This window comes from Microcebus murinus, chromosome 20 (genome assembly GCF_040939455.1).
Source record: "Microcebus murinus isolate Inina chromosome 20, M.murinus_Inina_mat1.0, whole genome shotgun sequence".
NCBI classification, from domain to species: domain Eukaryota; kingdom Metazoa; phylum Chordata; class Mammalia; order Primates; family Cheirogaleidae; genus Microcebus; species Microcebus murinus.
Window position 1 is genome coordinate 40,371,037 of NC_134123.1, and position 27,369 is coordinate 40,398,405.

Below are 27,369 nucleotides of genomic sequence, written 5' to 3' on the forward strand. Positions count from 1 at the left end.
CCACACACCCACGGGAGATGGGCAGGCAGGTATCTGTGTGAAACTTTCTGTGTCCACTCACCCACTGGAGATGGACAGGCAGGGCACAGTGTGGATGTGCCTGTTTCCACTCAACCATGGGTGACGGGCACTCAGGGCGCAGTGTGGATCTGGCTGTGTCAACTCAGCCATGGGAGACGGGCAGGCAGGGCACAGTGTGGAATTGGCTGTGTCCGCACACCCACGGGAGACGGGCAGGCAGGGCGCAGTATGGATGTAGCTGTGTTCACTCACCCAAGGGAGACGGGCAGACTGGGCACAGTGTGGAACTGGCTGTGTCCACACACCTACGGGAGACGGGCAGGTAGGGCGCAGTGTGGATCTGGCTGTTTCCACACACCCATGGGTGATGGGCGGGCAGGGCGCCTTGTGGAACTGGCAGTGTCTAATCACCCATGGGAGATGGGCAGGCAGGGCTCTGTGTGGAACTGGATGTGTCCACTCACCTATGGGAGATGCGCAGGCAGGGCGCAGTGTGGATGTGGCTGTGTCCACTCACCCATGGGTGACGGGCAGGCAGGGCGCAGTGTGGAACTGGCTGTGTCCAAGAACCAACGGGAGGCGGGCAGGCAGGGCTCTGTGTGGAACTTCCTGTATCCCCACACCCACGGGACATGGGCAGGCAGGACGCAGTGTGGAACTGGCTGTGTCCACACACCCACCGGAGACGGGCAGGTAAGGCGCAGTGTGGACGTGGCTGTGTCCACTAACCCATGGGAGACAGGCAGGTAGGGCGCTGCGTGGAACTGGCTGTGTCCACACTCCATCGGGAGACGGTCAGGCAGGGTCCTGTGTGGATGTGGCTGTGTCCACAAACCCAAGGAAGACGGGTAGGCAGGGCGCAGTGTGGATGGGGCTGTGTCCACTCACCCATGGGAGACGGTCAGGCTGGGAGCCGTGGGGATCTGGCTGTGTCCACTCACCCACGGGAGATGGGCAGGCATGACGCTGTGTCCACAAACCCAAGGAAAACGGACAGGCAGGGCGCAGTGTGGAACTGACTGTGTCCAAACACCCACGGGAGTCGGGAAGGCAGGGCGCAGTGTGGATCTGGCTGTGTCCACTCAACCATGGTTGACGGGGAGGCAGAGAGCAGTGTGGATCTTGCCGAGTCCACACAACCACGGGAGGCGGGCTGGCAAGCCTTGTAAGGGTCTGGCTCTGTCCAAACACCCATGAGAGACAGTCAGGCAGGGTGTTGTGTGGATTTGGCCGTGTCCACACCCACAGGAAACGGGCAGGAAGGGCGCTGTGTGGAACTGGCTGTGTCCACACACCCATGGGGACCGTTAGGGAGTGCGCAGTGTGGAACTTGCTGTGTCTACACACCCAATGGAGATGGGCAGGAAGGACGCTTTGTGGATGTGGCTGTGTCCACTCACCCTCGGGAGATGGGCAGGCAGGGCGCTGTTTAGAACTAGCTGTGTCCACACACCTATGTGAGACGGTCAGACAGGGTGCTTGTGGATGTGGCTGTGTCCAGAAACCCACGGAACTGGCTGTGTCCACTCACCCACGGGAGACGGGCAGGCAGGGTGCAGTGTGGATGTGGCCGTGTCCACACATCCATGGTAGACGGGCAGGCAAGGCGCTGTGTGGATCTGGCTGTGTCCACTCACCCACAGGAGACGGGCAGGCAGGGTGCTGTGTGGATCTAGCCGTGTCCACACACCCACGGGAGACGGGCAGGCAGGGCGCAGTGTGGATCTGGCCGTGTCCACACACCCACGGGAGACGGGCAGGCAGGGCGCAGTGTGGATGTGGCTGTGTCCAATCACCCACGGGAGATGGGCTGGCAGGGCACAGTGTAGATCTTGCCATGTCCACACACCCACGGGAGATGGGCAGGCTGGGTGCCGTGTGGATCTGGCTGTGTCCACTCAGACACGGGAGACGTGTAGGCCGGGCGCAGTGTGGATCTGGCTGTGTCAACACACCCCCGGGAGATGGGCAGGCAGGGCGCAGTGTGGATCTGGCTGTGTCCACTCACCCTTGGGTGACGAGCAGGCAGGGCGCAGGGTGGAACTGGCAGTGTCTCCTCGCCAACGGGAGACGGGCAGGCAGGGCGCAGTGTGGATCTGGCTGTGTCCACTCACCCTTGGGTGATGAGCAGGCAGGGCGCAGGGTGGAACTGGCAGTGTCTACTCGCCCACGGGAGACGGGCAGGCAGGGTGTTGTGTGAATCTGGCCGTGTCCACACACTCACGAGAGACGGGCAGGCAGGGCGCATTTTGGAACGGGCTGTGTCCACAAACCCATGAGAGACGGTCAGGCAGAATGCTGTGTGGATGTGGCTTGTCAACACACACACGGGAGACGGGCAGGCTGGGCGCATAGTGGATCTGGCTGTGTCCACACACCCAAGGGAGACAGGAAGGTAGGGCACAATGTGGATATGACTGTGTCCACTCACTGACGGGAGACTGGCAGGCAGGGTGCAGTGTGGAACTGGCTGTGTCCACTCTCCCACGGGAGACGGGAAGGTAGGGCGCAGTGTGGAACTGGCTGTGTCCACAAACCAACGGAAGACGGGCAGGCCTGTTGCAGTATGGATATGGCTGTGTCCACTCTCCCACGGGAGACGGGAAGGTAGGGCGCAGTGTGGATCTTGCCATGTCCACACATCCACGGGAGACGGGCAAGCAGGGCGAAGTGTGTATGTGGCTGTGTCCACTCACCCACGGGAGACGGGCAGGCAAGGCGCAGTGTGGATCTGGTTGTGTCCACTCACCCAGGGGAGACGGGCAGAGAGGGTGCTGTGTGGATCTGGCTATGTCCACTGACCCACGACAGACGGGAAGGGAGGGCGCAGTGCAGATCTGGCTGTGTCCACTCACCCACGGGAGACGGGCAGGCAGGGTGCAGTGTGGATCTGGCTGTGTCCACTCACCCACGGGAGATGGGCAGAGAGGGTGCTGTGTGGATGTGGCTATGTCCACTGACCCACGGCAGACGGGCAGGCAGGGCGCAGTGCGGATCTGGCTGTGTCCACTCACTCACAGCTGACGGGCAGGCAGGGCGCAATGCGGATCTGGCTGTGTCCACTCACCCACGGCAGACGGGCAGGCAGGGCGCAGTGCGGATCTGGCTGTGTCCACTCACCCACGGGAGACGGGCAGAGAAGGTGCTGTGTGGGTCTGGCTATGTCCACTGACCCACGGCAGACGTGCAGGCAGGGCGCAGTGCGGACCTGGCTGTGTCCACTGACCCACGGCAGACGAGCAGGCAGGGCACAGGGCGGATCTGGCTGTGTCCACTCACCCACGGGAGACGGGCAGGCAAGGCACAGTGTGGATTTGGCTGTGTCCACTCATCCACGGGAGACAGTCAGAGAGGGTGCTTTGTGCATCTGGCTATGTCCACAGACCCACGGCAGACGGGCAGGCAGGGCGCAGTGCTGATCTGGCTGTGTCCACTAACCCACGGCAGATGGGCAGGCAGGGCGCAGTGCGGATCTGGCTGTGTCCACTCACCCACGGGAGACGGGCAGGTAGGGCGCAGTGCGGATCTGGCTGTGTCCACTCAGCCACGGGAGACGGGCAGGCAAGGCGCAGTGTGGATCTGGCTGTCTCCACTCACCCACGGAGGACGGGCAGAGAGGGTGCTGTGTGGATCTGGCTACGTCCACTGACCCACGGCAGACGGGCAGGCAGGGCGCAGTGTGGATCTGGCTGTGTCCACTGACCCACGGCAGACGGGCAGGCAGGGCGCAGTGCGGATCTGGCTGTGTCCACTCACCCACGGGAGACGGGCAGGCAAGGCACAGTGTGGATCTGGCTGTGTACATACACCCACAGGAGACGGACAGAGAGGGTGCTGTGTGGATCTGGCTATGTCCACTGACCCACGGCAGACGGGCCGGCCGTGCGCAGTGCGGATCTGGCTTGTCCACTCACCCACGGCAGACGGGCAGGCAGGGCGCAGTGCGGATCTGACTGTGTCCACTCACCCACGGGAGACGGGCAGGCAAGGCACAGTGTTGATCTGGCTGTGTCCACTCACCCACGGGAGACGGGCAGAGAGGGTGCTGTGTGGATCTGGCTATGTCCACTGACACACGGCAGACGGACAGGCAGGGCGCAGTGCGGATCTGGCTGTGTCCACTCACCCACGGGAGACGGGCAGGCAAGGCGCAGTGTGGATCTGGCTGTGTCCACTCACCCACGGGAGATGGGCATAGAGGGTGCTGTGTGGATCTGGCTATGTCCACTGACACACGGCAGACGGACAGGCAGGGCTCAGTGCGGATCTGGCTGTGTCCACTCACCCACGGCAGACGGGCAGGCAAGGCGCAGTGCGGATCTGGCTGTGTCCACTCACCCACGGGAGACGGGCAGGCAAGGTGCAGTTGGATCTGGCTAGTGTCTGCGCACCAACCGGGGCATGGGCGCACTTGAAGCTCTGACCCGAGGGGGGAGGCGGGGACAGGGCGATGCAGCTGACCTTAACATTGGTACCCCCACCATACGCTGGGAGAAAATGAGAAATAAATGAATCAGAAAACGGGGGGGAGGGGGGCACGGGCAATACATGTCACCTCAATACGTGGACTCCCATGATCTGCTCGGAGAGAGAGAGAAAAGGAAATGTAATCATAGAGATAAGAGACACCTTTTCAGAAAATGAATCCGAAAAGAAAAGTAAAATGAGGCCTGTGGAGCAGGTCTGCGTGTGACTCCGGATCCCCCAACATCCAGTGCCACCACCAAAGATTCCTACGTGTAGCCCGTAGAACCCCAAAAGCAACGGGACGAGTTCTGGTCACATACTCGCTCAAAATGACGTCCTGGAATTCTCCTGGAACTCCCTCCCCTCTCAGCCTCTCAAGGTTTCCTCCAGCGTGTCGGTTCCCACAGACCAGACCTTTGGTCTGACACCTGACAGTCCAGATGCCACGCATGCTGCCGCGTGGCGGCGGTGTCACGGCTCGGGACAAGAGGAGGCCCCACGGTGCGGGCTGGGGCGCCAGGCACCGCGACGGGCGCTGAGGGTGGGGGTGATCCCCCGGACCGCCGCCGCGCTCCCAGAAAGGGGACAGAACAAGAGGCAAAAAACAAAAAAAACAAAAGCCTACGGCGCCCGGTATTCCCGGGCGGTCTCCCATCCAAGTACTAACCAGGCCCGACCCTGCTTAGCTTCGGAGATCAGACGAGACCGGGCGCGTTCAGGCCGGCTTGGCCGGAGACGGTGGAGGGCGCCCCTGCCCCGCTCAAGAAGCCGAGCCTCTCTGCGCTTCCCCTCGCCGGCCGGGTCCGGCGGGCTCCGCGGGACTGGGGAGAGGGGCGGGGCGGCGTGGGGGGCTGTCCACACACACACACACACACACACACACACACGCGCGCGCGCGCGAGATGGGCCTCCACGGGTGGACCCGCCAAGGTGGAGACCTTCCAGCCCCCCTCCTCTCCTCGCCTCGCCTCCTTCACCTACCCGCCCCCCACCCCCAGCGCGCCGCCGCTGCTGACTGCGCACGCGCGCGCGCGCGCGCGGGGCGCTCGACCTTTGCCCCCAGCCAGGGGCCGCCCTCCCCCACAAACCCTTTCAGCTGTGCCCCCCGCCCTGTGCGTGGGCTGCCGCCTATTCCCCAGGGCCAGGGCTGGGGCACAGCGCATGGGGGAGGGGAGCGAGTGTAGGGGCGTCTCTCGGGATGTGTCCCATGGGTGGGGTGGGGTGGGGTGGGGTGGTTTGGGGGGCTCTGAAGAAATCAATCCCCTCCGTCTCCTCCCTCTGGAAAACCCCCAAGCCCTTGGAGAACTGCGGGCACCGCTACCGTGGGGGCCGGACCCTGCTCTGTGTCCTTCTCTGGCCCGGTCCAAGGGGCCTGGGCCTGGCCCGGGGTGGATTGGACCCCAACCACCCCGGGGTGTGGACTTGCTAAAAATGGGCGATGAGCTATTGGATTCGAGCTTCATCTGGGTCATTTCACTAATGAATGCACCGAAAAGAGTTTCCTAATACATCTGTGAGGGTGGCAACTGAAAGAGAAATTTAAAGCTGACAGAATAGGCGAGGAAAGGCACAGGAGATTTCCAAACCCAGTAAGGAAGCCTTTCCCGAAATGGAAGAAAGAAAGGAGCAAATGAAAACACCGGTAGCCCGCCGGGGTCAGAGTCTGCTCCTTAGAGAAAGTACCCTGACCAGGTTCACCCGTGGGTGGGTGGCGAGCTAGCGGCATTCAGAAGAGCGAGGCCCACAGTCTGTGCAGAAGACACCTGCACTCGGGCGTGTGTGGCGGCTCGATTCACAAGCAGCTCAGATGTTAAACCAAGGAGAAGCCAGGGAGTTCCCAACGCCCCAGGTGTCCTCAGCCCACGACTGGCTGCTGTGAAAATGCGAAGCCCGGGTCCCGGTCTCAGAGCAGGACAACCAGGAGGTGTGATGTACACCCCGGGGTTCCCAGGAGGATCAGGCTGAAGCTTGGACTTGGCCTCAAAGTGTCCCCTCGCCTGGCCACCCCCTTCCCCTTCCTGCTCCTCTACTCCTGGTGCCCCTCCACCCAGGGGCCAGACCTTAAACAGTCACCCGCAAGAGAATCCTGGTCCCAAAGAAGCCTTCTGGGGGACCCGTGCTGAGAGAGGTTGTGGGCATGGCCCGCTGGGGCTCTGCCCGACCCAGGGCTGGGAGATGCAACCTCCCAGCTCTGGGTCCCTGCAGGAAGTGTCGGCAAGAACAGGGCCAGTCCTCCAAAGGCCCAGGTGCAGGGAGCCCAGGCCAAGCAGCCTGTGGAAGAAGCCACGTGCCGTGCCACCCCGGGAACACGACTGTAGGTCACGGCCCCTGCCACCACCTCCTTCTCCTCCTCCTCCTCCTCCTCCTCCTCCTCCTCCTCCTCTCCCCGACATGGAGCAGGGCTCAGAGACACCTCAGACGCTGCTAGCAAAGTCCAAAGGGCATCGGTTGCTCCTCCAAAGCGCACCCCCGACCCCCAGCAGGCCGCGTTGTCCAGCCAGCCCCTGGGCCTCCCCGGGGTGCCCGGCACAAAAGTGCAGACACCCACCTGACTGGCAATATCAGCTTGAGGACGTTTCTGCCACTCTAAGGACCCGCAGGCCAGCTGGGCCTCCGGGCAGGACAGAGAGCCCCGGAATCCGACGCGGAGAGCTGGGTGTACGTCCCCACCAGGAGGCGGTCCCCACCTCCACGGCTCTCCCCTTGCGGGGAGCGGCAGCCGCAGGGCCTCAGAGAAGACACCAGGCTGGGCCCCCGCGGCACAGTGGGGGCACGTGCCCCGCGCGCGACTTAGCGAGGGCTGCGCGAGACTGCTGCGGCCGCCCTGCTGCCGGGTTCCTGGAGGGCTTCCTGGAAGCAGCGTCCACACCAAGCCCTTGGAAGGCCCAGGCGACGGAGGAGCCCGTCAGGCAGGGGCCGAGGTGGGGAGGAGCGAGTCAGGCAGGGGCCAAGGTGATGGGCCGGGCGGGGAGGAGCGTGTCACGCAGGGGCAGAGGACGGTGACAGGCCGGGCGGGAAGGAGCCGGTCAGGCAGGGGACCAGGACAGTGACGGGCCTGGCGGGGGAGGAGCGCCTCAGGCTGGGGCAGAGGAGACTGGGCTGGGTAGGGGTCAGGGTTACAGTTAGGGCGCCATTCACAATCGCAAAGATGTGGAAGCGCCCCGAGTGCCCATCGATCCACGGGTGCATTAATGAAATGTGGCGCGTGGACACCACGGAGTGCCGTTCAGCTATGAGGAACAGCGGTGAGAGGGGAGGGCACCTCTCGTGTTCTCCCGGCCAGAGCTGGAACCCGTTCCAGTAAGCCAAGTGTCCCAAGAACGGACACAAGAGCGCCACGTGCGCGCGCTCGTCAGCAGATTGGTAGGAACCGATGGACACCTAAGTGGACACAGAGGAATCGCCTTCATCGGGTGGGTGTCGGGCGGGCGTGGGGAGGGGATGGGCGTGCACATCCATTAGGAATGGGGTGGGTGCGCACCAACCGGGGCATGGGCGCACTTGAAGCTCTGACCCGAGGGGGGAGGCGGGGACAGGGCGATGCAGCTGACCTTAACATTGGTACCCCCACCATACGCTGGGAGAAAATGAGAAATAAATGAATCAGAAAACGGGGGGGAGGGGGGCACGGGCAATACATGTCACCTCAATACGTGGACTCCCATGATCTGCTCGGAAAGAGAGAGAAAAGGAAATGTAATCATAGAGATAAGAGACACCTTTTCAGAAAATGAATCCGAAAAGAAAAGTAAAATGAGGCCTGTGGAGCAGGTCTGCGTGTGACTCCGGATCCCCCAACATCCAGTGCCACCACCAAAGATTCCTACGTGTAGCCCGTAGAACCCCAAAAGCAACGGGACGAGTTCTGGTCACATACTCGCTCAAAATGACGTCCTGGAATTCTCCTGGAACTCCCTCCCCTCTCAGCCTCTCAAGGTTTCCTCCAGCGTGTCGGTTCCCACAGACCAGACCTTTGGTCTGACACCTGACAGTCCAGATGCCACGCATGCTGCCGCGTGGCGGCGGTGTCACGGCTCGGGACAAGAGGAGGCCCCACGGTGCGGGCTGGGGCGCCAGGCACCGCGACGGGCGCTGAGGGTGGGGGTGATCCCCCGGACCGCCGCCGCGCTCCCAGAAAGGGGACAGAACAAGAGGCAAAAAACAAAAAAAACAAAAGCCTACGGCGCCCGGTATTCCCGGGCGGTCTCCCATCCAAGTACTAACCAGGCCCGACCCTGCTTAGCTTCGGAGATCAGACGAGACCGGGCGCGTTCAGGCCGGCTTGGCCGGAGGCGGTGGAGGGCGCCCCTGCCCCGCTCAAGAAGCCGAGCCTCTCTGCGCTTCCCCTCGCCGGCCGGGTCCGGCGGGCAACGCGGGACTGGGGAGAGGGGCGGGGCGGCGTGGGGGGCTGTCCACACAGACACACACACACACACGCGCGCGCGCGCGCGCGCGCGAGATGGGCCTCCACGGGTGGACCCGCCAATGTGGAGACCTTCCAGCCCCCCTCCTCTCCTCGCCTCGCCTCCTTCACCTACCCGCCCCCCACCCCCAGCGCGCCGCCGCTGCTGACTGCGCACGCGCGCGCGCGCGCGCGCGGGGCGCTCGACCTTTGCCCCCAGCCAGGGGCCGCCCTCCCCCACAAACCCTTTCAGCTGTGCCCCCCGCCCTGTGCGTGGGCTGCCGCCTATTCCCCAGGGCCAGGGCTGGGGCACAGCGCATGGGGGAGGGGAGCGAGTGTAGGGGCGTCTCTCGGGATGTGTCCCATGGGTGGGGTGGGGTGGGGTGGGGTGGTTTGGGGGGCTCTGAAGAAATCAATCCCCTCCGTCTCCTCCCTCTGGAAAACCCCCAAGCCCTTGGAGAACTGCGGGCACCGCTACCGTGGGGGCCGGACCCTGCTCTGTGTCCTTCTCTGGCCCGGTCCAAGGGGCCTGGGCCTGGCCCGGGGTGGATTGGACCCCAACCACCCCGGGGTGTGGACTTGCTAAAAATGGGCGATGAGCTATTGGATTCGAGCTTCATCTGGGTCATTTCACTAATGAATGCACCGAAAAGAGTTTCCTAATACATCTGTGAGGGTGGCAACTGAAAGAGAAATTTAAAGCTGACAGAATAGGCGAGGAAAGGCACAGGAGATTTCCAAACCCAGTAAGGAAGCCTTTCCCGAAATGGAAGAAAGAAAGGAGCAAATGAAAACACCGGTAGCCCGCCGGGGTCAGAGTCTGCTCCTTAGAGAAAGTACCCTGACCAGGTTCACCCGTGGGTGGGTGGCGAGCTAGCGGCATTCAGAAGAGCGAGGCCCACAGTCTGTGCAGAAGACACCTGCACTCGGGCGTGTGTGGCGGCTCGATTCACAAGCAGCTCAGATGTTAAACCAAGGAGAAGCCAGGGAGTTCCCAACGCCCCAGGTGTCCTCAGCCCACGACTGGCTGCTGTGAAAATGCGAAGCCCGGGTCCCGGTCTCAGAGCAGGACAACCAGGAGGTGTGATGTACACCCCGGGGTTCCCAGGAGGATCAGGCTGAAGCTTGGACTTGGCCTCAAAGTGTCCCCTCGCCTGGCCACCCCCTTCCCCTTCCTGCTCCTCTACTCCTGGTGCCCCTCCACCCAGGGGCCAGACCTTAAACAGTCACCCGCAAGAGAATCCTGGTCCCAAAGAAGCCTTCTGGGGGACCCGTGCTGAGAGAGGTTGTGGGCATGGCCCGCTGGGGCTCTGCCCGACCCAGGGCTGGGAGATGCAACCTCCCAGCTCTGGGTCCCTGCAGGAAGTGTCGGCAAGAACAGGGCCAGTCCTCCAAAGGCCCAGGTGCAGGGAGCCCAGGCCAAGCAGCCTGTGGAAGAAGCCACGTGCCGTGCCACCCCGGGAACACGACTGTAGGTCACGGCCCCTGCCACCACCTCCTTCTCCTCCTCCTCCTCCTCCTCCTCCTCCTCCTCCTCCTCTCCCCGACATGGAGCAGGGCTCAGAGACACCTCAGACGCTGCTAGCAAAGTCCAAAGGGCATCGGTTGCTCCTCCAAAGCGCACCCCCGACCCCCAGCAGGCCGCGTTGTCCAGCCAGCCCCTGGGCCTCCCCGGGGTGCCCGGCACAAAAGTGCAGACACCCACCTGACTGGCAATATCAGCTTGAGGACGTTTCTGCCACTCTAAGGACCCGCAGGCCAGCTGGGCCTCCGGGCAGGACAGAGAGCCCCGGAATCCGACGCGGAGAGCTGGGTGTACGTCCCCACCAGGAGGCGGTCCCCACCTCCACGGCTCTCCCCTTGCGGGGAGCGGCAGCCGCAGGGCCTCAGAGAAGACACCAGGCTGGGCCCCCGCGGCACAGTGGGGGCACGTGCCCCGCGCGCGACTTAGCGAGGGCTGCGCGAGACTGCTGCGGCCGCCCTGCTGCCGGGTTCCTGGAGGGCTTCCTGGAAGCAGCGTCCACACCAAGCCCTTGGAAGGCCCAGGCGACGGAGGAGCCCGTCAGGCAGGGGCCGAGGTGGGGAGGAGCGAGTCAGGCAGGGGCCAAGGTGATGGGCCGGGCGGGGAGGAGCGTGTCACGCAGGGGCAGAGGACGGTGACAGGCCGGGCGGGAAGGAGCCGGTCAGGCAGGGGACCAGGACAGTGACGGGCCTGGCGGGGGAGGAGCGCCTCAGGCTGGGGCAGAGGAGACTGGGCTGGGTAGGGGTCAGGGTTACAGTTAGGGCGCCATTCACAATCGCAAAGATGTGGAAGCGCCCCGAGTGCCCATCGATCCACGGGTGCATTAATGAAATGTGGCGCGTGGACACCACGGAGTGCCGTTCAGCTATGAGGAACAGCGGTGAGAGGGGAGGGCACCTCTCGTGTTCTCCCGGCCAGAGCTGGAACCCGTTCCAGTAAGCCAAGTGTCCCAAGAACGGACACAAGAGCGCCACGTGCGCGCGCTCGTCAGCAGATTGGTAGGAACCGATGGACACCTAAGTGGACACAGAGGAATCGCCTTCATCGGGTGGGTGTCGGGCGGGCGTGGGGAGGGGATGGGCGTGCACATCCATTAGGAATGGGGTGGGTGCGCACCAACCGGGGCATGGGCGCACTTGAAGCTCTGACCCGAGGGGGGAGGCGGGGACAGGGCGATGCAGCTGACCTTAACATTGGTACCCCCACCATACGCTGGGAGAAAATGAGAAATAAATGAATCAGAAAACGGGGGGGAGGGGGGCACGGGCAATACATGTCACCTCAATACGTGGACTCCCATGATCTGCTCGGAAAGAGAGAGAAAAGGAAATGTAATCATAGAGATAAGAGACACCTTTTCAGAAAATGAATCCGAAAAGAAAAGTAAAATGAGGCCTGTGGAGCAGGTCTGCGTGTGACTCCGGATCCCCCAACATCCAGTGCCACCACCAAAGATTCCTACGTGTAGCCCGTAGAACCCCAAAAGCAACGGGACGAGTTCTGGTCACATACTCGCTCAAAATGACGTCCTGGAATTCTCCTGGAACTCCCTCCCCTCTCAGCCTCTCAAGGTTTCCTCCAGCGTGTCGGTTCCCACAGACCAGACCTTTGGTCTGACACCTGACAGTCCAGATGCCACGCATGCTGCCGCGTGGCGGCGGTGTCACGGCTCGGGACAAGAGGAGGCCCCACGGTGCGGGCTGGGGCGCCAGGCACCGCGACGGGCGCTGAGGGTGGGGGTGATCCCCCGGACCGCCGCCGCGCTCCCAGAAAGGGGACAGAACAAGAGGCAAAAAACAAAAAAAACAAAAGCCTACGGCGCCCGGTATTCCCGGGCGGTCTCCCATCCAAGTACTAACCAGGCCCGACCCTGCTTAGCTTCGGAGATCAGACGAGACCGGGCGCGTTCAGGCCGGCTTGGCCGGAGGCGGTGGAGGGCGCCCCTGCCCCGCTCAAGAAGCCGAGCCTCTCTGCGCTTCCCCTCGCCGGCCGGGTCCGGCGGGCAACGCGGGACTGGGGAGAGGGGCGGGGCGGCGTGGGGGGCTGTCCACACAGACACACACACACACACGCGCGCGCGCGCGCGCGCGCGAGATGGGCCTCCACGGGTGGACCCGCCAATGTGGAGACCTTCCAGCCCCCCTCCTCTCCTCGCCTCGCCTCCTTCACCTACCCGCCCCCCACCCCCAGCGCGCCGCCGCTGCTGACTGCGCACGCGCGCGCGCGCGCGCGCGGGGCGCTCGACCTTTGCCCCCAGCCAGGGGCCGCCCTCCCCCACAAACCCTTTCAGCTGTGCCCCCCGCCCTGTGCGTGGGCTGCCGCCTATTCCCCAGGGCCAGGGCTGGGGCACAGCGCATGGGGGAGGGGAGCGAGTGTAGGGGCGTCTCTCGGGATGTGTCCCATGGGTGGGGTGGGGTGGGGTGGGGTGGTTTGGGGGGCTCTGAAGAAATCAATCCCCTCCGTCTCCTCCCTCTGGAAAACCCCCAAGCCCTTGGAGAACTGCGGGCACCGCTACCGTGGGGGCCGGACCCTGCTCTGTGTCCTTCTCTGGCCCGGTCCAAGGGGCCTGGGCCTGGCCCGGGGTGGATTGGACCCCAACCACCCCGGGGTGTGGACTTGCTAAAAATGGGCGATGAGCTATTGGATTCGAGCTTCATCTGGGTCATTTCACTAATGAATGCACCGAAAAGAGTTTCCTAATACATCTGTGAGGGTGGCAACTGAAAGAGAAATTTAAAGCTGACAGAATAGGCGAGGAAAGGCACAGGAGATTTCCAAACCCAGTAAGGAAGCCTTTCCCGAAATGGAAGAAAGAAAGGAGCAAATGAAAACACCGGTAGCCCGCCGGGGTCAGAGTCTGCTCCTTAGAGAAAGTACCCTGACCAGGTTCACCCGTGGGTGGGTGGCGAGCTAGCGGCATTCAGAAGAGCGAGGCCCACAGTCTGTGCAGAAGACACCTGCACTCGGGCGTGTGTGGCGGCTCGATTCACAAGCAGCTCAGATGTTAAACCAAGGAGAAGCCAGGGAGTTCCCAACGCCCCAGGTGTCCTCAGCCCACGACTGGCTGCTGTGAAAATGCGAAGCCCGGGTCCCGGTCTCAGAGCAGGACAACCAGGAGGTGTGATGTACACCCCGGGGTTCCCAGGAGGATCAGGCTGAAGCTTGGACTTGGCCTCAAAGTGTCCCCTCGCCTGGCCACCCCCTTCCCCTTCCTGCTCCTCTACTCCTGGTGCCCCTCCACCCAGGGGCCAGACCTTAAACAGTCACCCGCAAGAGAATCCTGGTCCCAAAGAAGCCTTCTGGGGGACCCGTGCTGAGAGAGGTTGTGGGCATGGCCCGCTGGGGCTCTGCCCGACCCAGGGCTGGGAGATGCAACCTCCCAGCTCTGGGTCCCTGCAGGAAGTGTCGGCAAGAACAGGGCCAGTCCTCCAAAGGCCCAGGTGCAGGGAGCCCAGGCCAAGCAGCCTGTGGAAGAAGCCACGTGCCGTGCCACCCCGGGAACACGACTGTAGGTCACGGCCCCTGCCACCACCTCCTTCTCCTCCTCCTCCTCCTCCTCCTCCTCCTCCTCCTCCTCTCCCCGACATGGAGCAGGGCTCAGAGACACCTCAGACGCTGCTAGCAAAGTCCAAAGGGCATCGGTTGCTCCTCCAAAGCGCACCCCCGACCCCCAGCAGGCCGCGTTGTCCAGCCAGCCCCTGGGCCTCCCCGGGGTGCCCGGCACAAAAGTGCAGACACCCACCTGACTGGCAATATCAGCTTGAGGACGTTTCTGCCACTCTAAGGACCCGCAGGCCAGCTGGGCCTCCGGGCAGGACAGAGAGCCCCGGAATCCGACGCGGAGAGCTGGGTGTACGTCCCCACCAGGAGGCGGTCCCCACCTCCACGGCTCTCCCCTTGCGGGGAGCGGCAGCCGCAGGGCCTCAGAGAAGACACCAGGCTGGGCCCCCGCGGCACAGTGGGGGCACGTGCCCCGCGCGCGACTTAGCGAGGGCTGCGCGAGACTGCTGCGGCCGCCCTGCTGCCGGGTTCCTGGAGGGCTTCCTGGAAGCAGCGTCCACACCAAGCCCTTGGAAGGCCCAGGCGACGGAGGAGCCCGTCAGGCAGGGGCCGAGGTGGGGAGGAGCGAGTCAGGCAGGGGCCAAGGTGATGGGCCGGGCGGGGAGGAGCGTGTCACGCAGGGGCAGAGGACGGTGACAGGCCGGGGGCGGGAAGGAGCCGGTCAGGCAGGGGACCAGGACAGTGACGGGCCTGGCGGGGGAGGAGCGCCTCAGGCTGGGGCAGAGGAGACTGGGCTGGGTAGGGGTCAGGGTTACAGTTAGGGCGCCATTCACAATCGCAAAGATGTGGAAGCGCCCCGAGTGCCCATCGATCCACGGGTGCATTAATGAAATGTGGCGCGTGGACACCACGGAGTGCCGTTCAGCTATGAGGAACAGCGGTGAGAGGGGAGGGCACCTCTCGTGTTCTCCCGGCCAGAGCTGGAACCCGTTCCAGTAAGCCAAGTGTCCCAAGAACGGACACAAGAGCGCCACGTGCGCGCGCTCGCCAGCAGATTGGTAGGAACCGATGGACACCTAAGTGGACACAGAGGAATCGCCTTCATCGGGTGGGTGTCGGGCGGGCGTGGGGAGGGGATGGGCGTGCACATCCATTAGGAATGGGGTGGGTGCGCACCAACCGGGGCATGGGCGCACTTGAAGCTCTGACCCGAGGGGGGAGGCGGGGACAGGGCGATGCAGCTGACCTTAACATTGGTACCCCCACCATACGCTGGGAGAAAATGAGAAATAAATGAATCAGAAAACGGGGGGGAGGGGGGCACGGGCAATACATGTCACCTCAATACGTGGACTCCCATGATCTGCTCGGAAAGAGAGAGAAAAGGAAATGTAATCATAGAGATAAGAGACACCTTTTCAGAAAATGAATCCGAAAAGAAAAGTAAAATGAGGCCTGTGGAGCAGGTCTGCGTGTGACTCCGGATCCCCCAACATCCAGTGCCACCACCAAAGATTCCTACGTGTAGCCCGTAGAACCCCAAAAGCAACGGGACGAGTTCTGGTCACATACTCGCTCAAAATGACGTCCTGGAATTCTCCTGGAACTCCCTCCCCTCTCAGCCTCTCAAGGTTTCCTCCAGCGTGTCGGTTCCCACAGACCAGACCTTTGGTCTGACACCTGACAGTCCAGATGCCACGCATGCTGCCGCGTGGCGGCGGTGTCACGGCTCGGGACAAGAGGAGGCCCCACGGTGCGGGCTGGGGCGCCAGGCACCGCGACGGGCGCTGAGGGTGGGGGTGATCCCCCGGACCGCCGCCGCGCTCCCAGAAAGGGGACAGAACAAGAGGCAAAAAACAAAAAAAACAAAAGCCTACGGCGCCCGGTATTCCCGGGCGGTCTCCCATCCAAGTACTAACCAGGCCCGACCCTGCTTAGCTTCGGAGATCAGACGAGACCGGGCGCGTTCAGGCCGGCTTGGCCGGAGGCGGTGGAGGGCGCCCCTGCCCCGCTCAAGAAGCCGAGCCTCTCTGCGCTTCCCCTCGCCGGCCGGGTCCGGCGGGCAACGCGGGACTGGGGAGAGGGGCGGGGCGGCGTGGGGGGCTGTCCACACACACACACACACACACACACACACACACGCGCGCGCGCGCGCGAGATGGGCCTCCACGGGTGGACCCGCCAAGGTGGAGACCTTCCAGCCCCCCTCCTCTCCTCGCCTCGCCTCCTTCACCTACCCGCCCCCCACCCCCAGCGCGCCGCCGCTGCTGACTGCGCAGGCGCGCGCGGGGCGCTCGACCTTTGCCCCCAGCCAGGGGCCGCCCTCCCCCACAAACCCTTTCAGCTGTGCCCCCCGCCCTGTGCGTGGGCTGCCGCCTATTCCCCAGGGCCAGGACTGGGGCACAGCGCATGGGGGAGGGGAGCGAGTGTAGGGGCGTCTCTCGGGATGTGTCCCATGGGTGGGGTGGGGTGGGGTGGGGTGGTTTGGGGGGCTCTGAAGAAATCAATCCCCTCCGTCTCCTCCCTCTGGAAAACCCCCAAGCCCTTGGAGAACTGCGGGCACCGCTACCGTGGGGGCCGGACCCTGCTCTGTGTCCTTCTCTGGCCCGGTCCAAGGGGCCTGGGCCTGGCCCGGGGTGGATCGGACCCCAACCACCCCGGGGTGTGGACTTGCTAAAAATGGGCGATGAGCTATTGGATTCGAGCTTCATCTGGGTCATTTCACTAATGAATGCACCGAAAAGAGTTTCCTAATACATCTGTGAGGGTGGCAACTGAAAGAGAAATTTAAAGCTGACAGAATAGGCGAGGAAAGGCACAGGAGATTTCCAAACCCAGTAAGGAAGCCTTTCCCGAAATGGAAGAAAGAAAGGAGCAAATGAAAACACCGGTAGCCCGCCGGGGTCAGAGTCTGCTCCTTAGAGAAAGTACCCTGACCAGGTTCACCCGTGGGTGGGTGGCGAGCTAGCGGCATTCAGAAGAGCGAGGCCCACAGTCTGTGCAGAAGACACCTGCACTCGGGCGTGTGTGGCGGCTCGATTCACAAGCAGCTCAGATGTTAAACCAAGGAGAAGCCAGGGAGTTCCCAACGCCCCAGGTGTCCTCAGCCCACGACTGGCTGCTGTGAAAATGCGAAGCCCGGGTCCCGGTCTCAGAGCAGGACAACCAGGAGGTGTGATGTACACCCCGGGGTTCCCAGGAGGATCAGGCTGAAGCTTGGACTTGGCCTCAAAGTGTCCCCTCGCCTGGCCACCCCCTTCCCCTTCCTGCTCCTCTACTCCTGGTGCCCCTCCACCCAGGGGCCAGACCTTAAACAGTCACCCGCAAGAGAATCCTGGTCCCAAAGAAGCCTTCTGGGGGACCCGTGCTGAGAGAGGTTGTGGGCATGGCCCGCTGGGGCTCTGCCCGACCCAGGGCTGGGAGATGCAACCTCCCAGCTCTGGGTCCCTGCAGGAAGTGTCGGCAAGAACAGGGCCAGTCCTCCAAAGGCCCAGGTGCAGGGAGCCCAGGCCAAGCAGCCTGTGGAAGAAGCCACATGCCGTGCCACCCCGGGAACACGACTGTAGGTCACGGCCCCTGCCACCACCTCCTTCTCCTCCTCCTCCTCCTCCTCCTCCTCCTCCTCCTCTCCCCGACATGGAGCAGGGCTCAGAGACACCTCAGACGCTGCTAGCAAAGTCCAAAGGGCATCGGTTGCTCCTCCAAAGCGCACCCCCGACCCCCAGCAGGCCGCGTTGTCCAGCCAGCCCCTGGGCCTCCCCGGGGTGCCCGGCACAAAAGTGCAGACACCCACCTGACTGGCAATATCAGCTTGAGGACGTTTCTGCCACTCTAAGGACCCGCAGGCCAGCTGGGCCTCCGGGCAGGACAGAGAGCCCCGGAATCCGACGCGGAGAGCTGGGTGTACGTCCCCACCAGGAGGCGGTCCCCACCTCCACGGCTCTCCCCTTGCGGGGAGCGGCAGCCGCAGGGCCTCAGAGAAGACACCAGGCTGGGCCCCCGCGGCACAGTGGGGGCACGTGCCCCGCGCGCGACTTAGCGAGGGCTGCGCGAGACTGCTGCGGCCGCCCTGCTGCCGGGTTCCTGGAGGGCTTCCTGGAAGCAGCGTCCACACCAAGCCCTTGGAAGGCCCAGGCGACGGAGGAGCCCGTCAGGCAGGGGCCGAGGTGGGGAGGAGCGAGTCAGGCAGGGGCCAAGGTGATGGGCCGGGCGGGGAGGAGCGTGTCACGCAGGGGCAGAGGACGGTGACAGGCCGGGGGCGGGAAGGAGCCGGTCAGGCAGGGGACCAGGACAGTGACGGGCCTGGCGGGGGAGGAGCGCCTCAGGCTGGGGCAGAGGAGACTGGGCTGGGTAGGGGTCAGGGTTACAGTTAGGGCGCCATTCACAATCGCAAAGATGTGGAAGCGCCCCGAGTGCCCATCGATCCACGGGTGCATTAATGAAATGTGGCGCGTGGACACCACGGAGTGCCGTTCAGCTATGAGGAACAGCGGTGAGAGGGGAGGGCACCTCTCGTGTTCTCCCGGCCAGAGCTGGAACCCGTTCCAGTAAGCCAAGTGTCCCAAGAACGGACACAAGAGCGCCACGTGCGCGCGCTCGCCAGCAGATTGGTAGGAACCGATGGACACCTAAGTGGACACAGAGGAATCGCCTTCATCGGGTGGGTGTCGGGCGGGCGTGGGGAGGGGATGGGCGTGCACATCCATTAGGAATGGGGTGGGTGCGCACCAACCGGGGCATGGGCGCACTTGAAGCTCTGACCCGAGGGGGGAGGCGGGGACAGGGCGATGCAGCTGACCTTAACATTGGTACCCCCACCATACGCTGGGAGAAAATGAGAAATAAATGAATCAGAAAACGGGGGGGAGGGGGGCACGGGCAATACATGTCACCTCAATACGTGGACTCCCATGATCTGCTCGGAAAGAGAGAGAAAAGGAAATGTAATCATAGAGATAAGAGACACCTTTTCAGAAAATGAATCCGAAAAGAAAAGTAAAATGAGGCCTGTGGAGCAGGTCTGCGTGTGACTCCGGATCCCCCAACCTCCAGTGCCACCACCAAAGATTCCTACGTGTAGCCCGTAGAACCCCAAAAGCAACGGGACGAGTTCTGGTCACATACTCGCTCAAAATGACGTCCTGGAATTCTCCTGGAACTCCCTCCCCTCTCAGCCTCTCAAGGTTTCCTCCAGCGTGTCGGTTCCCACAGACCAGACCTTTGGTCTGACACCTGACAGTCCAGATGCCACGCATGCTGCCGCGTGGCGGCGGTGTCACGGCTCGGGACAAGAGGAGGCCCCACGGTGCGGGCTGGGGCGCCAGGCACCGCGACGGGCGCTGAGGGTGGGGGTGATCCCCCGGACCGCCGCCGCGCTCCCAGAAAGGGGACAGAACAAGAGGCAAAAAACAAAAAAAACAAAAGCCTACGGCGCCCGGTATTCCCGGGCGGTCTCCCATCCAAGTACTAACCAGGCCCGACCCTGCTTAGCTTCGGAGATCAGACGAGACCGGGCGCGTTCAGGCCGGCTTGGCCGGAGGCGGTGGAGGGCGCCCCTGCCCCGCTCAAGAAGCCGAGCCTCTCTGCGCTTCCCCTCGCCGGCCGGGTCCGGCGGGCAACGCGGGACTGGGGAGAGGGGCGGGGCGGCGTGGGGGGCTGTCCACACACACACACACACACACACACACACACGCGCGCGCGCGCGCGAGATGGGCCTCCACGGGTGGACCCGCCAAGGTGGAGACCTTCCAGCCCCCCTCCTCTCCTCGCCTCGCCTCCTTCACCTACCCGCCCCCCACCCCCAGCGCGCCGCCGCTGCTGACTGCGCAGGCGCGCGCGGGGCGCTCGACCTTTGCCCCCAGCCAGGGGCCGCCCTCCCCCACAAACCCTTTCAGCTGTGCCCCCCGCCCTGTGCGTGGGCTGCCGCCTATTCCCCAGGGCCAGGACTGGGGCACAGCGCATGGGGGAGGGGAGCGAGTGTAGGGGCGTCTCTCGGGATGTGTCCCATGGGTGGGGTGGGGTGGGGTGGGGTGGTTTGGGGGGCTCTGAAGAAATCAATCCCCTCCGTCTCCTCCCTCTGGAAAACCCCCAAGCCCTTGGAGAACTGCGGGCACCGCTACCGTGGGGGCCGGACCCTGCTCTGTGTCCTTCTCTGGCCCGGTCCAAGGGGCCTGGGCCTGGCCCGGGGTGGATCGGACCCCAACCACCCCGGGGTGTGGACTTGCTAAAAATGGGCGATGAGCTATTGGATTCGAGCTTCATCTGGGTCATTTCACTAATGAATGCACCGAAAAGAGTTTCCTAATACATCTGTGAGGGTGGCAACTGAAAGAGAAATTTAAAGCTGACAGAATAGGCGAGGAAAGGCACAGGAGATTTCCAAACCCAGTAAGGAAGCCTTTCCCGAAATGGAAGAAAGAAAGGAGCAAATGAAAACACCGGTAGCCCGCCGGGGTCAGAGTCTGCTCCTTAGAGAAAGTACCCTGACCAGGTTCACCCGTGGGTGGGTGGCGAGCTAGCGGCATTCAGAAGAGCGAGGCCCACAGTCTGTGCAGAAGACACCTGCACTCGGGCGTGTGTGGCGGCTCGATTCACAAGCAGCTCAGATGTTAAACCAAGGAGAAGCCAGGGAGTTCCCAACGCCCCAGGTGTCCTCAGCCCACGACTGGCTGCTGTGAAAATGCGAAGCCCGGGTCCCGGTCTCAGAGCAGGACAACCAGGAGGTGTGATGTACACCCCGGGGTTCCCAGGAGGATCAGGCTGAAGCTTGGACTTGGCCTCAAAGTGTCCCCTCGCCTGGCCACCCCCTTCCCCTTCCTGCTCCTCTACTCCTGGTGCCCCTCCACCCAGGGGCCAGACCTTAAACAGTCACCCGCAAGAGAATCCTGGTCCCAAAGAAGCCTTCTGGGGGACCCGTGCTGAGAGAGGTTGTGGGCATGGCCCGCTGGGGCTCTGCCCGACCCAGGGCTGGGAGATGCAACCTCCCAGCTCTGGGTCCCTGCAGGAAGTGTCGGCAAGAACAGGGCCAGTCCTCCAAAGGCCCAGGTGCAGGGAGCCCAGGCCAAGCAGCCTGTGGAAGAAGCCACGTGCCGTGCCACCCCGGGAACACGACTGTAGGTCACGGCCCCTGCCACCACCTCCTTCTCCTCCTCCTCCTCCTCCTCCTCCTCCTCCTCTCCCCGACATGGAGCAGGGCTCAGAGACACCTCAGACGCTGCTAGCAAAGTCCAAAGGGCATCGGTTGCTCCTCCAAAGCGCACCCCCGACCCCCAGCAGGCCGCGTTGTCCAGCCAGCCCCTGGGCCTCCCCGGGGTGCCCGGCACAAAAGTGCAGACACCCACCTGACTGGCAATATCAGCTTGAGGACGTTTCTGCCACTCTAAGGACCCGCAGGCCAGCTGGGCCTCCGGGCAGGACAGAGAGCCCCGGAATCCGACGCGGAGAGCTGGGTGTACGTCCCCACCAGGAGGCGGTCCCCACCTCCACGGCTCTCCCCTTGCGGGGAGCGGCAGCCGCAGGGCCTCAGAGAAGACACCAGGCTGGGCCCCCGCGGCACAGTGGGGGCACGTGCCCCGCGCGCGACTTAGCGAGGGCTGCGCGAGACTGCTGCGGCCGCCCTGCTGCCGGGTTCCTGGAGGGCTTCCTGGAAGCAGCGTCCACACCAAGCCCTTGGAAGGCCCAGGCGACGGAGGAGCCCGTCAGGCAGGGGCCGAGGTGGGGAGGAGCGAGTCAGGCAGGGGCCAAGGTGATGGGCCGGGCGGGGAGGAGCGTGTCACGCAGGGGCAGAGGACGGTGACAGGCCGGGCGGGAAGGAGCCGGTCAGGCAGGGGACCAGGACAGTGACGGGCCTGGCGGGGGAGGAGCGCCTCAGGCTGGGGCAGAGGAGACTGGGCTGGGTAGGGGTCAGGGTTACAGTTAGGGCGCCATTCACAATCGCAAAGATGTGGAAGCGCCCCGAGTGCCCATCGATCCACGGGTGCATTAATGAAATGTGGCGCGTGGACACCACGGAGTGCCGTTCAGCTATGAGGAACAGCGGTGAGAGGGGAGGGCACCTCTCGTGTTCTCCCGGCCAGAGCTGGAACCCGTTCCAGTAAGCCAAGTGTCCCAAGAACGGACACAAGAGCGCCACGTGCGCGCGCTCGCCGGCAGATTGGTAGGAACCGATGGACACCTAAGTGGACACAGAGGAATCGCCTTCATCGGGTGGGTGTCGGGCGGGCGTGGGGAGGGGATGGGCGTGCACATCCATTAGGAATGGGGTGGGTGCGCACCAACCGGGGCATGGGCGCACTTGAAGCTCTGACCCGAGGGGGGAGGCGGGGACAGGGCGATGCAGCTGACCTTAACATTGGTACCCCCACCATACGCTGGGAGAAAATGAGAAATAAATGAATCAGAAAACGGGGGGGAGGGGGGCACGGGCAATACATGTCACCTCAATACGTGGACTCCCATGATCTGCTCGGAAAGAGAGAGAAAAGGAAATGTAATCATAGAGATAAGAGACACCTTTTCAGAAAATGAATCCGAAAAGAAAAGTAAAATGAGGCCTGTGGAGCAGGTCTGCGTGTGACTCCGGATCCCCCAACATCCAGTGCCACCACCAAAGATTCCTACGTGTAGCCCGTAGAACCCCAAAAGCAACGGGACGAGTTCTGGTCACATACTCGCTCAAAATGACGTCCTGGAATTCTCCTGGAACTCCCTCCCCTCTCAGCCTCTCAAGGTTTCCTCCAGCGTGTCGGTTCCCACAGACCAGACCTTTGGTCTGACACCTGACAGTCCAGATGCCACGCATGCTGCCGCGTGGCGGCGGTGTCACGGCTCGGGACAAGAGGAGGCCCCACGGTGCGGGCTGGGGCGCCAGGCACCGCGACGGGCGCTGAGGGTGGGGGTGATCCCCCGGACCGCCGCCGCGCTCCCAGAAAGGGGACAGAACAAGAGGCAAAAAACAAAAAAAACAAAAGCCTACGGCGCCCGGTATTCCCGGGCGGTCTCCCATCCAAGTACTAACCAGGCCCGACCCTGCTTAGCTTCGGAGATCAGACGAGACCGGGCGCGTTCAGGCCGGCTTGGCCGGAGACGGTGGAGGGCGCCCCTGCCCCGCTCAAGAAGCCGAGCCTCTCTGCGCTTCCCCTCGCCGGCCGGGTCCGGCGGGCAACGCGGGACTGGGGAGAGGGGCGGGGCGGCGTGGGGGGCTGTCCACACACACACACACACACACACACACGCGCGCGCGCGCGCGAGATGGGCCTCCACGGGTGGACCCGCCAAGGTGGAGACCTTCCAGCCCCCCTCCTCTCCTCGCCTCGCCTCCTTCACCTACCCGCCCCCCACCCCCAGCGCGCCGCCGCTGCTGACTGCGCACGCGCGCGCGGGGCGCTCGACCTTTGCCCCCAGCCAGGGGCCGCCCTCCCCCACAAACCCTTTCAGCTGTGCCCCCCGCCCTGTGCGTGGGCTGCCGCCTATTCCCCAGGGCCAGGACTGGGGCACAGCGCATGGGGGAGGGGAGCGAGTGTAGGGGCGTCTCTCGGGATGTGTCCCATGGGTGGGGTGGGGTGGGGTGGGGTGGTTTGGGGGGCTCTGAAGAAATCAATCCCCTCCGTCTCCTCCCTCTGGAAAACCCCCAAGCCCTTGGAGAACTGCGGGCACCGCTACCGTGGGGGCCGGACCCTGCTCTGTGTCCTTCTCTGGCCCGGTCCAAGGGGCCTGGGCCTGGCCCGGGGTGGATTGGACCCCAACCACCCCGGGGTGTGGACTTGCTAAAAATGGGCGATGAGCTATTGGATTCGAGCTTCATCTGGGTCATTTCACTAATGAATGCACCGAAAAGAGTTTCCTAATACATCTGTGAGGGTGGCAACTGAAAGAGAAATTTAAAGCTGACAGAATAGGCGAGGAAAGGCACAGGAGATTTCCAAACCCAGTAAGGAAGCCTTTCCCGAAATGGAAGAAAGAAAGGAGCAAATGAAAACACCGGTAGCCCGCCGGGGTCAGAGTCTGCTCCTTAGAGAAAGTACCCTGACCAGGTTCACCCGTGGGTGGGTGGCGAGCTAGCGGCATTCAGAAGAGCGAGGCCCACAGTCTGTGCAGAAGACACCTGCACTCGGGCGTGTGTGGCGGCTCGATTCACAAGCAGCTCAGATGTTAAACCAAGGAGAAGCCAGGGAGTTCCCAACGCCCCAGGTGTCCTCAGCCCACGACTGGCTGCTGTGAAAATGCGAAGCCCGGGTCCCGGTCTCAGAGCAGGACAACCAGGAGGTGTGATGTACACCCCGGGGTTCCCAGGAGGATCAGGCTGAAGCTTGGACTTGGCCTCAAAGTGTCCCCTCGCCTGGCCACCCCCTTCCCCTTCCTGCTCCTCTACTCCTGGTGCCCCTCCACCCAGGGGCCAGACCTTAAACAGTCACCCGCAAGAGAATCCTGGTCCCAAAGAAGCCTTCTGGGGGACCCGTGCTGAGAGAGGTTGTGGGCATGGCCCGCTGGGGCTCTGCCCGACCCAGGGCTGGGAGATGCAACCTCCCAGCTCTGGGTCCCTGCAGGAAGTGTCGGCAAGAACAGGGCCAGTCCTCCAAAGGCCCAGGTGCAGGGAGCCCAGGCCAAGCAGCCTGTGGAAGAAGCCACATGCCGTGCCACCCCGGGAACACGACTGTAGGTCACGGCCCCTGCCACCACCTCCTTCTCCTCCTCCTCCTCCTCCTCCTCCTCCTCCTCCTCTCCCCGACATGGAGCAGGGCTCAGAGACACCTCAGACGCTGCTAGCAAAGTCCAAAGGGCATCGGTTGCTCCTCCAAAGCGCACCCCCGACCCCCAGCAGGCCGCGTTGTCCAGCCAGCCCCTGGGCCTCCCCGGGGTGCCCGGCACAAAAGTGCAGACACCCACCTGACTGGCAATATCAGCTTGAGGACGTTTCTGCCACTCTAAGGACCCGCAGGCCAGCTGGGCCTCCGGGCAGGACAGAGAGCCCCGGAATCCGACGCGGAGAGCTGGGTGTACGTCCCCACCAGGAGGCGGTCCCCACCTCCACGGCTCTCCCCTTGCGGGGAGCGGCAGCCGCAGGGCCTCAGAGAAGACACCAGGCTGGGCCCCCGCGGCACAGTGGGGGCACGTGCCCCGCGCGCGACTTAGCGAGGGCTGCGCGAGACTGCTGCGGCCGCCCTGCTGCCGGGTTCCTGGAGGGCTTCCTGGAAGCAGCGTCCACACCAAGCCCTTGGAAGGCCCAGGCGACGGAGGAGCCCGTCAGGCAGGGGCCGAGGTGGGGAGGAGCGAGTCAGGCAGGGGCCAAGGTGATGGGCCGGGCGGGGAGGAGCGTGTCACGCAGGGGCAGAGGACGGTGACAGGCCGGGGGCGGGAAGGAGCCGGTCAGGCAGGGGACCAGGACAGTGACGGGCCTGGCGGGGGAGGAGCGCCTCAGGCTGGGGCAGAGGAGACTGGGCTGGGTAGGGGTCAGGGTTACAGTTAGGGCGCCATTCACAATCGCAAAGATGTGGAAGCGCCCCGAGTGCCCATCGATCCACGGGTGCATTAATGAAATGTGGCGCGTGGACACCACGGAGTGCCGTTCAGCTATGAGGAACAGCGGTGAGAGGGGAGGGCACCTCTCGTGTTCTCCCGGCCAGAGCTGGAACCCGTTCCAGTAAGCCAAGTGTCCCAAGAACGGACACAAGAGCGCCACGTGCGCGCGCTCGCCAGCAGATTGGTAGGAACCGATGGACACCTAAGTGGACACAGAGGAATCGCCTTCATCGGGTGGGTGTCGGGCGGGCGTGGGGAGGGGATGGGCGTGCACATCCATTAGGAATGGGGTGGGTGCGCACCAACCGGGGCATGGGCGCACTTGAAGCTCTGACCCGAGGGGGGAGGCGGGGACAGGGCGATGCAGCTGACCTTAACATTGGTACCCCCACCATACGCTGGGAGAAAATGAGAAATAAATGAATCAGAAAACGGGGGGGAGGGGGGCACGGGCAATACATGTCACCTCAATACGTGGACTCCCATGATCTGCTCGGAAAGAGAGAGAAAAGGAAATGTAATCATAGAGATAAGAGACACCTTTTCAGAAAATGAATCCGAAAAGAAAAGTAAAATGAGGCCTGTGGAGCAGGTCTGCGTGTGACTCCGGATCCCCCAACATCCAGTGCCACCACCAAAGATTCCTACGTGTAGCCCGTAGAACCCCAAAAGCAACGGGACGAGTTCTGGTCACATACTCGCTCAAAATGACGTCCTGGAATTCTCCTGGAACTCCCTCCCCTCTCAGCCTCTCAAGGTTTCCTCCAGCGTGTCGGTTCCCACAGACCAGACCTTTGGTCTGACACCTGACAGTCCAGATGCCACGCATGCTGCCGCGTGGCGGCGGTGTCACGGCTCGGGACAAGAGGAGGCCCCACGGTGCGGGCTGGGGCGCCAGGCACCGCGACGGGCGCTGAGGGTGGGGGTGATCCCCCGGACCGCCGCCGCGCTCCCAGAAAGGGGACAGAACAAGAGGCAAAAAACAAAAAAAACAAAAGCCTACGGCGCCCGGTATTCCCGGGCGGTCTCCCATCCAAGTACTAACCAGGCCCGACCCTGCTTAGCTTCGGAGATCAGACGAGACCGGGCGCGTTCAGGCCGGCTTGGCCGGAGGCGGTGGAGGGCGCCCCTGCCCCGCTCAAGAAGCCGAGCCTCTCTGCGCTTCCCCTCGCCGGCCGGGTCCGGCGGGCAACGCGGGACTGGGGAGAGGGGCGGGGCGGCGTGGGGGGCTGTCCACACACACACACACACACACACACACACGCGCGCGCGCGCGCGCGCGCGAGATGGGCCTCCACGGGTGGACCCGCCAAGGTGGAGACCTTCCAGCCCCCCTCCTCTCCTCGCCTCGCCTCCTTCACCTACCCGCCCCCCACCCCCAGCGCGCCGCCGCTGCTGACTGCGCACGCGCGCGCGGGGCGCTCGACCTTTGCCCCCAGCCAGGGGCCGCCCTCCCCCACAAACCCTTTCAGCTGTGCCCCCCGCCCTGTGCGTGGGCTGCCGCCTATTCCCCAGGGCCAGGGTGGGGCACAGCGCATGGGGGAGGGGAGCGAGTGTAGGGGCGTCTCTCGGGATGTGTCCCATGGGTGGGGTGGGGTGGGGTGGGGTGGTTTGGGGGGCTCTGAAGAAATCAATCCCCTCCGTCTCCTCCCTCTGGAAAACCCCCAAGCCCTTGGAGAACTGCGGGCACCGCTACCGTGGGGGCCGGACCCTGCTCTGTGTCCTTCTCTGGCCCGGTCCAAGGGGCCTGGGCCTGGCCCGGGGTGGATCGGACCCCAACCACCCCGGGGTGTGGACTTGCTAAAAATCGGCGATGAGCTATTGGATTCGAGCTTCATCTGGGTCATTTCACTAATGAATGCACCGAAAAGAGTTTCCTAATACATCTGTGAGGGTGGCAACTGAAAGAGAAATTTAAAGCTGACAGAATAGGCGAGGA

General features: G+C 63.6%; 7 pseudogenes; all 7 read right to left on the reverse strand.

Annotated features, from left to right (window-relative positions):
• Positions 1-5,106: 5,106 nt before the first annotated feature.
• Positions 5,107-5,225, reverse strand: LOC142862838 (uncharacterized; annotated as a pseudogene).
• A 3,438-nt stretch (positions 5,226-8,663) lies between these two features.
• On the reverse strand, positions 8,664-8,782 carry LOC142862825 (uncharacterized; annotated as a pseudogene).
• Positions 8,783-12,222: 3,440 nt separating this feature from the next.
• Positions 12,223-12,341, reverse strand: LOC142862826 (uncharacterized; annotated as a pseudogene).
• A 3,442-nt stretch (positions 12,342-15,783) lies between these two features.
• LOC142862827 (uncharacterized) lies at positions 15,784-15,902 on the reverse strand (annotated as a pseudogene).
• A 3,433-nt stretch (positions 15,903-19,335) lies between these two features.
• On the reverse strand, positions 19,336-19,454 carry LOC142862829 (uncharacterized; annotated as a pseudogene).
• A 3,426-nt stretch (positions 19,455-22,880) lies between these two features.
• Positions 22,881-22,999, reverse strand: LOC142862840 (uncharacterized; annotated as a pseudogene).
• Positions 23,000-26,426: 3,427 nt separating this feature from the next.
• LOC142862830 (uncharacterized) lies at positions 26,427-26,545 on the reverse strand (annotated as a pseudogene).
• Between the last annotated feature and the right edge of the window lie 824 nt (positions 26,546-27,369).